Source organism: Trichomycterus rosablanca, chromosome 2, assembly GCF_030014385.1.
Source record: "Trichomycterus rosablanca isolate fTriRos1 chromosome 2, fTriRos1.hap1, whole genome shotgun sequence".
Lineage (NCBI taxonomy): Eukaryota > Metazoa > Chordata > Actinopteri > Siluriformes > Trichomycteridae > Trichomycterus > Trichomycterus rosablanca.
The window spans coordinates 41,387,955-41,403,615 of NC_085989.1; positions in this window are offsets into that span (position 1 = coordinate 41,387,955).

Here is a 15,661-nt window from a genome sequence, read left to right on the forward strand (position 1 = left end):
TAATACCCACGCTGCATTGCAAAAATATTTATTAACCTCCAACTCAGTACAAAACAATCCATGCTGCTTGTGTAGCCAAATCAACTCAGATTAATTTATTTTTCCTACTTGATTTTACGCTGTACATCAGCGCACAAACAACTTTGATTGCTCGCTTATTGTTGACGTGCATTTTTGAATGAAATACACAATGACTTAAAAGACTTCTGATTACAAGAGATCCAGTTGTGTAGTGTGAACTGTACAGCCATCTGACAACTTGAAAGTCGTGTAGAGTGAACTAGGCATTACTAATTCCAAACTTCTCAGACTGTAACTTTTGCTCAAAATCACACAACAATTCCGTAGAAGGTAAACAGATGAATGTTAATATCACACTGATTATGTTTACATTTCTACATTTTCTGCATTTAGCAGATGCTTTTATCCAAAGTGACTTACACTACTGTGACAGAGTACTGTCTAAGCAACTGAGGGTTAAGGGCCTTGCCCTAGGGCCAAACAGTGACAACCTGGCAGTGGTATGGCTTCAACCAGTGACCTTTTGATTACTAGTCCAGAATCTTAACCACTAGGTGACAACAATTGTGTGTATGTGTGTGTGTTAGGTGGAACTCTACATCAGTTCCCATGGTTTTGCATTGGGATATTGGGATACGCAAAAAGCTCATGGCTGGGTGTCAGATCAGGTGTTTCAGGCACCACCTAATTTTGTGGTGAAACTCAAGAATGACATTCCAGCATGATTGCCCCCTGTGCACAAAGTGAGCTACACTATATAGAAGAATGCCTTTATTTGTCATATATACATATACAGGTGTACAGTACAACCAAATTCTTTCTTTGCATATTCCAGCTTGTTTGGAAGCTGGGGTCAGAGCGCAGGGTCAGCCATATCACGGCGCACCTGGAGCAGAGAGGGTAAAGGGCCTTGATTAAGGGCCCAACAGTGGCTGCATGGCAGAGCTGTGATTCAAACTCTTAACCTTTCAATTGACAGTCCAAAGCTCTGCCCACTAGGCTTCCCACTATCCCATTTCAAAAACAAATGGTATTAAAATAGAGTGACCTCTATGTGATCTTTTTAGTTCTATCATCAACCACAATTCTCATAAGGCTCAGAGGAAAGTTTGTCTGTGTGAATTTGTTCCCATTCAATAAAAATGGCTGGGCACTGATGTTGGTCAAGAAAGCCTTAACTGATGTTTTAGTTAGTCAGTGGGGCTGAGGTCAGGGCTCTGTGCAGGATACTGGAGTTTCATGTCTTTATAGAGCTTGCTTTATGAACAGGGCATTCTGGAACAGAAACAAGGCCGTTGCTGCAAATTTGGAGGCATATAATTTCCTTTGTGTAATTGATTTATTACACCTGTTAGCAATTGTTATGGCTCAAACATGTTAATTCAATAATTAGGACTTACACTCAATATTCTTTAAAGCTTTGTTTTTTCTATTTTTTTTATGTTTAAATTAAATCTCTACTGTAATTTTTTTGTATTTGTAATTATTTCTATTTGTATATATTTCATTTATTATCCATGTAACCAGGCAGCAATTGCTAGTTGTTCCATGTAAGACTTTGTATGTGACAAATCTTGATTTGACAGTGACACAGGGTGTGTTGCATTGGTATAAGTGTATCAGGTGCAGCAGTATTGTTGGAATTTTTTTCCACCTCAGTGACAGTGCTGGGAGGAAAATAATGCTCCAACCAAAAAAATAATAAAGCCAACACAGTCACTCACTCACTCACTTTCTTAACCGCTTATTCAATTAGGGTTGCGTGGGGTGCTGGAGCCTATCCCAGCTTTTTCTTCAATGGGGTGCCAGTCCATCACAGGGCAGACACACCTACACACACACACCCATTCACCTATAAGACAATTCAGTGTCTCCAATTAACCTGACTGCATGTTTTTGGACTGTGGGAGGAAACCGGAGCTTCCGGAGGAAACCCACGCAGACACAGGGAGAACATGCAAACTGCCGCACAGAAAGGACCCGGACTGTCCTGCCTGGGGATCGAACTCAGGACCTTCTTGCTGTGAGGCGACAGTGCTACCCACCGAGCCACTGTGCTGCCCCAACAGGGTCATGTGATCAGGAATTATCCACTGATTAAAGACTACATGAAGATTAACACACTTTGTGCATAAGAAATAGCTCTAGTCTCAAACTGTCCACTTATAACCAGTGCTTACAGGGTGTGTGTTCATAATTAAGAGGCCAATTAAAATCCCAACACTGCTGCACCTGATACATACATATTACCATTTTATTGACATGTTAGTGCCATTGTAGTGCTAAGAATGAACAATGACTTAAATAATATATGGTCAGTGGAGATACTGTGGGTGCCCCTTTTGATAGAGGGAGTTGCCAAGGTGTACACAGCAACAAAAGGGTTAGTAATTGTATACACACAAAGTTATTCCATACGGTAAGTGACATCTACAAGTGACTTAAGTCACTGAAGTGTGCTGAAGTGCGCCAGACAAATTACAGCAGACCCCTCTTATCCTGGACATCACCTTTTTGAAACCCTTCCATCTGGCAGAAGATTCAGGGCAATCAAAACAAACACAACCAGACATGCTAACAGTTCTTCCCCCAGAGCTGTAGCACTTCTTAACCACAGTTGTTCTCTTGGTTAAATACTTGTTAACAGTCCATGTGATGTCTGGTCTGTTAAATATGTCTGTTACATGTCAGGTGTATTATGTGTGCTATTATGTGTATTATAATGTATCATTAAAACAAATTCCTTGTATGTGTAATATACCTGGCTAAATAAAGTGATTCTAATTCTGATTCTGAAGTGTAGCTCATAAACGGCCAATGAATTAATGTTCGAAACCGACGTTTCTAGTGCATGGTGAGTGTATGTGAAAAACTAAATACATTAATCAGACTAAGATAACTGGTCCATGGCTTAAGCTTTCCATTCTGCAGACCAAGATTTTTACTCTGCCGTGTGACCTTTTTAATCCATGTGAAATGAGTTTTATGGTATTTCCAGAGCAATTTAAACTCATTTAGAAAGAAAAAGCTGGCAACTAAGCTAAACGCAGGTATTTAAAGGTAGATATAGCCACAAAACCTCAGCTCCACAATCCCCCTTTAAAATGTTAACAGTTTAACCACAGATTACTTCCATAGTCCTGGAGGTGCAGAGCAGCAATTCAGCAGCATTTCATTTTCTTCAGCTCGTAAAATTGAATAATTACATAATGATGTGTGTCTGAGGTACGAATTTACCACACTGTGCCAAGCTGCTTTAAAAAAAAAATACTGTGGCATGTAGACTCCTTATACTAGGACATAGCTGACTGCTCTTACATGTTTCCACTGCATGTTCACAGGTCAAAACAACCAAATTTATTATAACCTTGACTCATTTTCTACAATCTATTTGTAGAAAATCTATTTGTATTACTGGGTCATTTTGACCTTAATCGGGTTATACTCCCTTTCATGCACACACACACCTTCAATAAAAGGGCTTTTAAACATCTCCTACCCTAAAATATTGTTTATTTTGATTATTAGTGTGGGTACAGTGTGGGTGCTACAACTCTGGGTTCCGGAGGACATCATTTTAAACCTCACTTCTGTCTGTGAAGAGTTTTGCATATTCTCCACATGTTAACACCGCCCATAGAATCAAGGTGTTCAAAGTTCAATGTGTGTTGCAACCATGGTGAAAACTAAGGAGCTGTAAAAGCTGAGAGGGGAGATCATTTCTTTGCAACCAAAAAGCTGTGGGTATAAAATTCCAAGACCTTTAACATTCCTAAAGACACCATTGGCAGTTTAAAGGAAAAATGCTGTTCAACCCTACCTGACCCTATCTGAACATGTACTTACCACTACAGCTAACCAAACTAAAAAGACAATTGAGTTTAATTTCACTAGCCACACCAAGGCATGATTACTGCCAGACCTGTTGAATCTAAACATCACTTAAATAGAACCTGTCTGGCAATGTGAGGCAGACTATGATGCCACATTATAAAGAGATTCAAAAACAGATCGATCTACCAAGATATCACCAAGAATGCATCAATGCCTGATTCAGGAGGTCACAAAATAACCTAAATGAACATTTAAAGATTTGCAGGCCTAACTTGCTTCAGTTAAGATCAATATACACACACAAAGAAAAAAAAAAATATGTGCAATATTTCTTACTTAGTGTGTATATATTTTTTACTTTACTTAACGTGTATTTTATGTCTGTCTACAATGTCTGTGCAATATTTTTTATTAAATTTTTTTTTACTTTTTTTTTAAAAAACTTAATGTATATTTTGTCTTGTATATGCTCTTTTTTTCATATTCTGCACATTGGAGCTTGAGAAACGCAATCTCGTTCAGCTGTACACTCCTAGCTGTATAGTCTGAATGACAATAAAGTTCACTTTAACTTTGACTTTGACAAAGGCTCCTCTCACATTTGCCAAAAATGTCTAGATGACCCTCAAGACTTTTAGGATAATATTCTGTAGACTAATTAGTTAAAGATGGAACTTTCTGGAAGACATGGCACATCTAGTGTAAAGCTAATGTACAGTATGTATATGTATGCATACATATATGGATATATACATGTAGTCATTTCTTACCAACTGCACAACACCGGTTTGCACTTTATGCACACTGCCTTCACTTTAAGCTTACATTGCACATAATATGTACTTACTTTTATCTCTACTTAAATTTTTCTCTATTTTTTGTAAAGTTATTTCTATTTTGTACTTTAGATTTTTCCTTTGTTATTTGGTACTAATGTGACTGGGCAGTTGTAAAAGCATTTCACTGCTAGTTATACCATGTATGACCTGTATGTGAGACATAAACTTTGAACTTTTAAACAGTTATTAGGTTTACGGGGCAATTACTTTTTCACATGGGTGATATAAGTTTTCAATAAATGTTTATCTTTAATACATAAAATGATATTTAAAAGCTGCATATTGTGTTAACTCGTCTTTTTCTTAGTTAAATAATAGTTGGAAGATCTTAATTATTTAGATGTGACATTAGCAAAAATGAAAGAGAACGGGTGAGGGGGCAAGTGTGTGTGTGTGTGTGTGTGTGCACGCTCCTTGAGACACATACACACATACCTGCATACCTGTCTGCTTAGCTCCCCATATCTGTGATGGCAGACATGGCCAGGGCAAGTCTGCTCACACCTGCATATCGTCTTCCCATAATAGCTATGTTACCCACAATCCCCCAGCTCAAAAGCTTTTTATTCTAGCTCATAAATCTCAGGACCATGAGTGGCTGCAATTTTTATGACAAGTCATTCTCCTATTTCTACCCTTAATGTGGAGTTTTTTGGCACTTCTAATCTGTTGGGTCTCAGACGTGCTGCTCACACTTCATCACTATAACACTCGCTCGATTCTGTATCCAGTTCAATTCCAGATAGAATTAGTCTGAATTAATTGGCTGCTCGGCAGCTGTAGTGCTGTTCCATGCTCTCATAAAGGTGCACTCCATTTACTGGCACAATGCAAGCACTGCCAGCTATTTATGACCCTTTATTGGGCAGAACAGTGTGCTCCTTCCACATCTGCCCCGGCTCTGTGAAACACATTAACCACGCCGTCTGAGAATTCCTCTCAGTACATCCTCACACATTTGACCCTGGGGAAAACACAGAAGCCAGCAGATCCGACACACGGTAAACTGAACACAAGTGAAAACAAAGCCATGCCCAAAGATTCTTCCTTCCTGAATATAAAAATAGGATGTTCCTATGGGTGGATGTGATGTACGAGATGAGAAGTCATCTGATGCGGATGTCCTCAGGAATGTGTGTGTGTGTTCCCCCAGACACGTAGCACACCTGTGTACCAGTCCAGTAATCACTGTAACCCTGAGCCCGGGAGCAAACCTGCTGCTAATCAGATCAGTCTGTCGTTATCAATTTTCCATCTAGAACCATGACGTGCAGTAAAGGTAGATATTGCAGGTAGTACAAAAATAAACCACATATAAAGAAGTCTGAAGTGTTTTTTTGTTCAGGGTGTTTCCTGCCTTTCACCCAGTGGACTGGACCCACCACAACCCTGAGTAGAATAAGGCAGAGGTAAAACAGACAATGAATGAATGATTTACTACAATCATTCATTGATTACTCTTATTATACGTATAATACAGTGGTACCTTGTAACTCGATGTTCCCTTAACTTAAAATCTTTGAAACTCGACGCCCTTCATAGAGAAATTTGTACCCTTAAACTTGACATTTACCTTAAACTCAATGTGTTCAGCGGCTGTTCCTTTGTTTAATGCTCGGCTTGAGTGGTGCAATAAAACCTCAACAAAGTGCGAATATGAAACAAATCTGCATTTGTGTGGAATAACCGTCAGATTCACTCTGAAAGCTCCACATGTATCTGTGTTTAGCTAAATTTTCCTCCTGTTTCACTTTAAAACTTCTGAGAAATTGTAAGAATCAGCTTTTCTGAGATTATAAAACGCTTATCGTTAAAAAAAAAGCTTGATGTGACTTAATGTATTAAAAGAAAGACATAGGAACATGAAACCTTTCTTAATAGTTACTGCTCATAAGTTCTCTCCACTAATGAAATTCCTCGCTTGTTGTTTTAGTACAATAAGTCATGTTAAGCTTTGTGCACAACCACACTTCATAGGAAATAACAACAGTCAGCGCAAACGCAATTTTGTCACTTCTCATGTAAATGCACCTTTACTGAATGGATTACGGTATTCCAAGATCAAGCATCTCAGCGATTTTTTCTGTTTTTAATTGTATTTCAGGTTCTTATATTTGTTCTATTGTCAGTGTATAAGTGTCAAAAACAGCCCCATTATTTTACATTAGCCTAAAATATATGCAGTTCCATGGGACCATGGAACACATTAACAGGTTTCCAATACAGTACATCCTTATGGGAAAAAATACCTTGAAACTCAACGCCTTTAAAACTCAACAGCAGTCTCAAAACCAATTGACGTTGAGTTTCAAGGTATCACTTTATTTTAATTATAATAATTATTAGTAATGATTCTCCTGTATTTTGCATTAAGATCTAAGTTACCTTTATGCATGTATATTTAAAATAATTCAAATACTAAGATGGTTTGTGGGTTAAAGAAGTGTTTGTTCCATCATGAAGTCACTGAAAAAAGAAAAGTATCAGTATTAGTGTCATGTTTATGGTAACATTTATGGTGCTCTGATAAAGACAATTGCCTAAATTAACAATATGCCTAGATATATTAGTGAAAGGTAGCTAGCTAATGTTGTATGTAATGTCAATCAGACACATAACACTGTATTTTACTCTTGCCATAAAACACAAGATCCTGCCATTTGTGTTCTGAAATTGAACCCTTATTAATGCTGATCAGTATCAACTGGGCATTCTTACCTTTTTATTTAATAGTAATTATCGGGGTGGCAACGCAGTACTGACCAATACAAACCACATCTATAAAGGTAAACATTATTTTTTAATATTACACAGAATGTCAAAAGGTTAACAGAAGACATGTCATTTTCTTTTTTAATTCATCAATTGTTTTTTACAGGGTCAAGGTCGCATCAGGTCTGGTTCTACCAGGAAACACTGGGTGCTAGACAGGAATACCAGACAGGGTGCTAAACCAATCACTGAGCTTTGGCCACCCCCTTCCAAGACATAGCCAGTCACCTCTGTAGACGCCCAGCTGGCCAATTGCACTGTTGAGATTCAACCTGGATCTCAGTGGTAGGGGTCTAGTGTAACAGACTGCTGCACCATCCAAGTGCCCTGTGAAAAATATGAAAAATTAAGGAGGAAAATAAATTACTGTTCAGAGCCACAGAGTCTCTGGAGCTGTACTAAAAAATGAAACACTGTTCCTTTAAACATTTTCCTCATTGGTATTTTAATAGCAGTGTAGAGCTCTGTGTTTTATACCTGTTCAATATCTACCAAGTGGCTGGAGATCAAGAGACAGCAAGAGCCAAAGTAAATCATTTATATAATTTTGGGACCCTTTTCGGTTTTAGCATGACAAAATAAACAGGACGATGAAGAAATAGTTCCAACATAACAGTCATGTTCCAACATCTAGTGAATAAATAGCCTTCCCAGAAGTGTGCAGGTTATTAAGCAACAAATTGGCAAATGGTCAAGAGACATGTTTTCTCGGAGCTAGGAATATTCTTCTACGTGGTACATTAGAGTAAGTGTATGGATTATGTAAAGTACTTCTGCGGCTAATGTAAGAAAGAAAATGCATACTAGCCGTTAGTAAATGCCCATGATTCGTGGCTATCCCATACTTAAATAATTAATAATAATTATGTAGTAATAATAATTTATAATAATTATTACAATGAGTGGCACAGTGGTTTGGTGGGTAGCACTGTCGCCTTACAGCAGGAAGGTCCTGGGTTTGATTCCCAGGTGGAGCGGTCTTGGTCCTTTCTGTGTGGAGTTCTCCCCTGTGTCTGCGTGGGTTTCCTCCCACAGTGCAAAGATGTGTGGTGAGGTGAATTGGAGATACAAAATTGTCCATGACTATGTTTGACATTAAATGTAACCAATGAATGTCATGAATGTAACCAAAGTGTAAAACATGACGTTAAAAATCCTGAAATCCCTGAAATCCCTGAAAACCCTAAAATCCCACAGAGTCCAATCCTTATTCTTATTTCTGGGTAATTGTAGCTACTAAAAATCCCCCTAAGTATATGTATGTGTGTGTTTGTGTGTGTGTGTTTACACTGTGATTGACTGGCAAACTGTTCTGGGTGTTTTCTGCCTTTTGCCCAGTTGACTGAACCCATCTCGACCCTGAGTAGGATAAGGTGAATGTGAATGAATGAATGAGTTTTTATTTATAACGCATGTGTGATACAGCCTGCCACGCAAGTCTAATCAGATCCCAACTGGTGCCAAAGATTGTATTAGGTTATTGTAGTGTGTCCTCCTTAAATGTTCCAGTTCAGAGAGACCTGAACACATCTCTCGGACACAGTGTCAAGGTTAAGCAAATTAATGAGCGTTCTGACCTTAGAACACACATACACACATACACTCACACACACACACACACACACACACACACACAATCACACACAATCACACACAATCACACACAATCACAGATACCCCTACAATACATGCAAACATACAATAATAAGACATAAAGTAAATGGGACGGCACGATGGCTAAGTGGGTAGCACTGTCGCCTCACAACAAGAAGGTCCTGGGTTCGATCCCCAGGTGGGACGGTCCGGGTTCTTTCTGTGTGGAGTTTGCATGTTCTCCCCGTGTCTGCGTGGGTTTACTCCGGGCGCTCCGGTTTCCTCCCACAGTCCAAAAACATGCAAGTGAGGTGAATTGGAGATACTAAATTGTCCATGACTGTGTTTGATATTAAACTTGTAAACTGATGAACCTTGTGTAATGAGTAACTACAGTTTCCTGTCATGAATGTAACAAACAAACAAATAAAACATAAAGTAAATGCAAATGAGAACAGAAATTATGTATTTATCAACGGTGTTTTACAGTTATTGTTATTAAAAATGGCACAACACAGAGCTTATTTAATGTTCTTCTCCATCAGCTTTATTAATACATTATTTATTATCTGCAACACATTCTACAAAAGTTGGCACAGGGGCAATATAAGAGTGGAAAGTGTGTGTAATGATTAAAACACCTGTTTTGTCTTTTCATAGGTGATGTTATCGTGTTATCATGGGACACAAACCAAAAGGGACAGCTGTTTGCAAGCGAGGAGGGGTCGACTTTTTCCATTTGGTAGAAAATACTTAAGCAAATAGTCCAACAGTAGTGCAATAGTCCAAAATACTTCTCAACACATGATTTTAGCCTGACAATGTCAGGCCATGCTCTGTGTGCTACAATATAGTAAGATTTCATAGACTTCAATAGAGTCCATAGACTGTTGAGCAGCTCAGGTAATTTATCATGCAAAAATAAAAATAAATATAATTTTAAGAAGAAGTCGACAATTGGTGTATTTAGTTCCAAGATAATTACAGTTGTTGACAGGAAGGGTTTTGATACAAGGTGGTGAATATGCCCCTGTCTTAATTTTTTTTCTATTAATTTATGCATTTTCTACCTTTTTTCCCAATTTAGCGTATTTATTTATGCATTTTCTCCCCTTTTTCCCGATTTAGCGTAGTCAATTTGTCTTCCACTGCTGGGGGATCCCTAATTGCATTTAAGGAGGGTATATTGCTGCTCACACCTCTCCGACACAAGCTCAGTCTTGGTGGACACCTTCTTTTTTCCCATGCTTTCTGCACAGGCACCTCTATCTGCTAATCTCGGTCCATAGTGTTTGAAGACCCCACCCACTTAGTCCGGTCATTCCACCCAGCAGACACTGTGACCAATTATAATCTGTTGACCGACTGGTGGCAGAGCTGATATTCCAACCGAGGTGTTCAGAGTCTCGGCGCTGGTGTGCTAGCGGAATATCCCACTGCGCCACCTGGGCACCTCGTTTTAATTTTTATAAAAAGTGTCTCAGTCATCAAAATGTATATGTGCATATATACAAAAATACATAATGTTAATTGGTTAAAATATTAAATACAGTCAATATTAGACATCATGTCTAAGAACTTTGTAGTAAAGTATTGGTTCCAACAATTTGCAAATTATTTTACTCTGTTATTAATAAAAATTTTCCTACTGTCCCTGCTTTTTTGGAATTGAGTTTGTACGTGTCCATGGTCACATACACATGAAGAGGAACAGGATGCACCTTTGTACATAATTCAGACAGGTACGACTACGAAGGAAACACTGCGAAATCACATAAGTTCTTAGAGCTGAAGAAGCTGTTATCTGTGAGACTTGCACAAGGCCTGATAACGTTCTGATAAGTATGGGTATGAGAGTGTGTAAGCGTGTGTGTACGTGTGTGTAAAAAAATAAAAATCTGATTAGGCAAAAAAACAGTAGCAGATCTGGGTTACTGCCTACAAAAATCAGGGTTCAAAGTCCAGGAACCATGATATATTTTAAAGCTGATTAATGTTTTCAGCCATCTATTATTATTATTATTATCATTAATTTCATTATTATTAGTAGTAGTAATAGTAGTATTGTTATGTAACCTCGTACTCACAACATTCTTTTTTTTTAATTATCAATTTTTTCCCACTTTTTTCCCCCAATTTTTATCCCCATTCTAGTCATATCCAATTACCCTGATTATGTCCTCTATACTGGTTCAACCCCTTGCCGCTGACTGAGGACGCCACTCAACCGAATTGCGCCCCCTACGGCACGCAATCGGTACAGACTTGCATTTTACACCCGCACGAGCCGAGTTCATACACCGAGAGACACTGCGCACGGAGGGTCACACTCCCCTCAATGTTATTCCTCAGCCCTGTGCAGGCGCCATCAGTCAACCAGCAGGGGCCGCAGTTGCACCAGTTATGAGAACCAATGCTCCGACTCTACCCGCTAAACCCATGAACAACAGCCAAACGTTGTTCATACTGCCACCCAACCCAGTCGGAAAGGTAGAGCTGAGTTTCGATACGATGTGTCTAGAAACCCAACTCTGGTGCACTAGCGTACTTTACCGCTGCGCCACCTGAGCGACTCACAACATTCTTAAATTTACGAGTGTTTCCCGAAACCCTTCGTAACTAACGTAGTACTTAAAATCGTTCGTATATTACGAGTAGTCTAACCCATTCGTAACTCACTAAGTACTTCTTAACTTGAACTTTGCGTGCCCAAAAATGATAAATTCAGCCAATTTGCCTTTAAAACAGCTCACAGACTCACAGCACAAGTTCTATACACAGCAACATCACCTTTATAAAAAATATTAACTATCATGAAATATATATATTGAATTGAATTATACTTTATACTTGAATTATGCTTACCTAATATATACACACACACACTAATCAGCCATAACATTAAAACCAACTCCTTGTTTCTACACTCACTGTCTATTTTATCAGCTCCACTTACCATATAGGAGCACTTTGTAGTTCTACAATTACTGACTGTAGTCCATCTGTTTCTCTGCATGCTTTGTTAGCTCTTTTCAACCTGTTCTTCAATGGTCAGGACCCCCACAGGACCACCACAGAGCAGATATTATTTAGGTGGTGGATCATTCTCAGCACTGCAGTGACACTGACATGTTGGTGGTGTGTTAGTGTGTGTTGTGCTGGTATGAGTTGATCACAGCAGCGCTGCTGGAGTTTTTAAATACCATGTCCACTCAATGTCCACTCTATTAGAAACTCCTACCTAGTTGGTCCACCTTGTAGATGTAAAGTCAGAGACAATCGCTCATCTATTGCTGCTGTTTGAGTCGGTCATCTTCTAGACCTTCATCAGTGGTCACAGGATGCTGCCCACGGGGCGCTGTTGGCTGGATATATTTTTGGTTGGTGGACTGTTCCCAGTCCAGCAGTGACAGTGAGGTGCTTAAAAACTCCATCAGCGCTGCTGTCTCTGATCCACTCATACCAGCACAACACACACTAACTGGTTTTAATGTTATGGCTGCTCAGTATATACATATATAATACAATATATATATATATATTTGCATGTCATTCATTCTAATTTGACTATAAACTATGCAATGTTGTATTTCAATGTTTAAATCATTTTATTCACTTAAAAAACGTACATGAGATCATTTGTTAATGTACACATCTAAATGAAATAAATTAAATGCTTGTTCAGAGGGCAGTATAACTGGCAAAGAAATAGATGCCATTGATTAGCTATAACTCTGCTATTGGAAGCTGCTTGGCCATGAAGTCCTGTTAATCGGGTAAAGCCATTTCACATGGCATTTTTGAAAAAATATTGTATATATTTTAATAATATTAGTTTAGAAATATTGTAAAAATGACAATTCAAATAAATGTGAATTCATTTAAAGTAGTAGTGGCAAATCCTGGCAACCCAGTATTCTGAAGCTTACAAGACAGACAGATACATTTGGTATCTGTTAATCAGGCAAAATTGTACGTAACGCCCCTCAGTATGTACCTAAAATCAAACAAACAATGTACATACTTTAGCCCTCTCATTCTTCTAATTTGTAGATTGGCAGAATGACACACCTGCTGCTCTGGTATCCGCAGTTATCTGCTTGTTCTATCCTCCCCTCGATCTGGCCTTGCGTATCATGTTCAACAAATGATTTACAGAGCAGCAGGTACCACGCAAACTGAACCCAACAGAGAGGAACAGACACTAGCTGAGAGAAAGACTGGCTTCAGCTTTAGCAAACTGGATGTCTGTTTTTTTTCTTCAGACACCTACATGGTCACAGAGCACATATACATTGGGACACCCTTCCCCAAAAAATGCATGGCAATGCCTATTTAGTCACAGTTGTTTAAGTCATGGTTTGGGATTATAGTAAATATTGGGCTGATGGTAGTTACTCGTAGTTCACGTGTTGAATATAGCAGATATGATCAGCATAAAGACCTGAGTAACTTTGATAAGGACCAAATTATTTTGACCAGATGACTTGGGGCCATTTAAAGTGCCCAAGTCAACGCGTGTACACAATCAAAAAACACCTATACTGGACATGAAGGCATTGGAACCGAAGACTGGCACAGTGAAAGAAGGTTGACTGGTTGAGCATTGATTTGACCACTTTTTGTGGAGTTGGCTTGACACTTTAAATCATCCCAAATGTCCAAATGTGTTCAGTAGAAGCTCTTTGCAGGCCACTGTACCTTCACTACTGACAAATCACAGCAACAGAAAAGGATCTACCCCAAACTATGTTGTTAAATGAAAAAAAAAAGATTTTACATACCTGTTAGCAAACTTAATCATTGGGCCGAATATCTACTTACTTATGTCCATATAGTGTATATAAAACAATTACATTGTTATCATTGTAATCCAGCCTTCCACTTTTTGGCTTCCCACATCCTAAACACATCTCCTCTTGTGGTGTTCCATGTCCTTTACAGGCCTTTGCTGTACTGTATCCTGTTTACTCCTGTGCACTTTTACCCTCTGTTTCTTGGGAACTCATGTACTTATTCTTAGTAAATGTATGTCTGTTTTTTCTACTTGGGCTTGCTGGTGAATTAGACCTTGTTTGTGGTCTTGACCTCTGTTAGTCTGTGTTGTGTTGTGACTGGATTTGCTAATGATAAACCTGTCTGCTTGTTATTTGAGCCAAGTCATGGACTGGTAGTGTTACAGTGATGTGTGGGAAAATCCCAAATGCTCATAAAATATTTTTCTTCCTTTTTTCCTTGCTGATACAAATGTAAGTACTCAAATTACTACCTGTTGTTCCGCTGACAGTCAATAAGGTATATACATATATACATAGATACACATACACCGATCAGACATAACATTAAAACCACCTCCTTGTTTCTACACTCACTGTTCATTTTATTAGCTCCACTTTCCATATAGAAGCACTTTGTAGTTCTACAATTACTGACTGTAGTCCATCTGTTTCTCTACATACTTTTTTAGCCTGCTTGCACCCTGTTCTTCAATGGTCAGGACCCCCACAGAACCAGAGTATGTATTATTGAGATGGTGGATCATTCTCAGCACTGCAGTGACACTGACATGGTGGTGGTGTGTTAGTTTGTGTTGTGCTGGTATGAGGGGATAAGACACAGCAATGCTGCTGGAGTTTTTAAATACCACACTGTCCCTGCTAGACTAAGAATAGTCCACCAACCAAAAATATCTGTGTCTAATAGACTGGACAGTGAGCGGACACGGTATTTAAAAACTCCAGCAGCGCTGCTGTGTCTGATCCACTTATACCAGCACAACACACACCAACACACCACCACCATGTCATTGTCACTGCGGTGCTGAGAATGATCCACCACCCAAATAATACCTGCTCTGTGGTGGTCCTGACAGGGTGAAAGCAAGCTAAAAAAGATATGCAGAGAAACTGATGGACTGCAGTCAGTAATTGTAAAATAACAAAGTGCTTCTATAAGGTAAGTGGAGCTGATAAAATGGACAGTGCGTGTAGAAACAAGTAAGTGGTTTTAATGCAATGGCTGATCGGTGTATATACACGTGTATATACAGTATATATTATTTTTCTATATTAACAGTAATAAAGTCTAGGACATATACATTTGTGTGTGTATGTGTGTGTTTATGAAAACATTTTGTTAAAATGAGTTCTTAATCAATAATGTCCTAGATTTTTTAACTAGTTAGTGTAAGAGAACAATACATATACATATACATGTCTAAATATAAACATAAACCTCAACGACTGTGCCTGTTTTTTGTCAGACACTGTGCTTAATAATCTGGCCAGAGAGTTTTATTTTTATCTCATTAGACCAGAAAAGGTTTTGATGAAAAAAAAAATTGTCTCATTAGACCAGAAAAATAAATTCCTCATGAAAAAATCCTTTACAGGCTAACACATGCCTTTTACTCATCATTGGCTTTCGTCTTACCACTCACTTTGTCATTCGTCTTGCCATAAAGGCCTGGTTTATGTAGGGCTGCAGAGAGAATTGTTTTAGAGGGACCCTTTCCTGCCCAGATACCTAATTTGGTCAGACGGCCAACTTTAACCAGGTTCTTTTTTGCGCCAAGATTATTGTGGCCACTGTGGTCCTGGGAA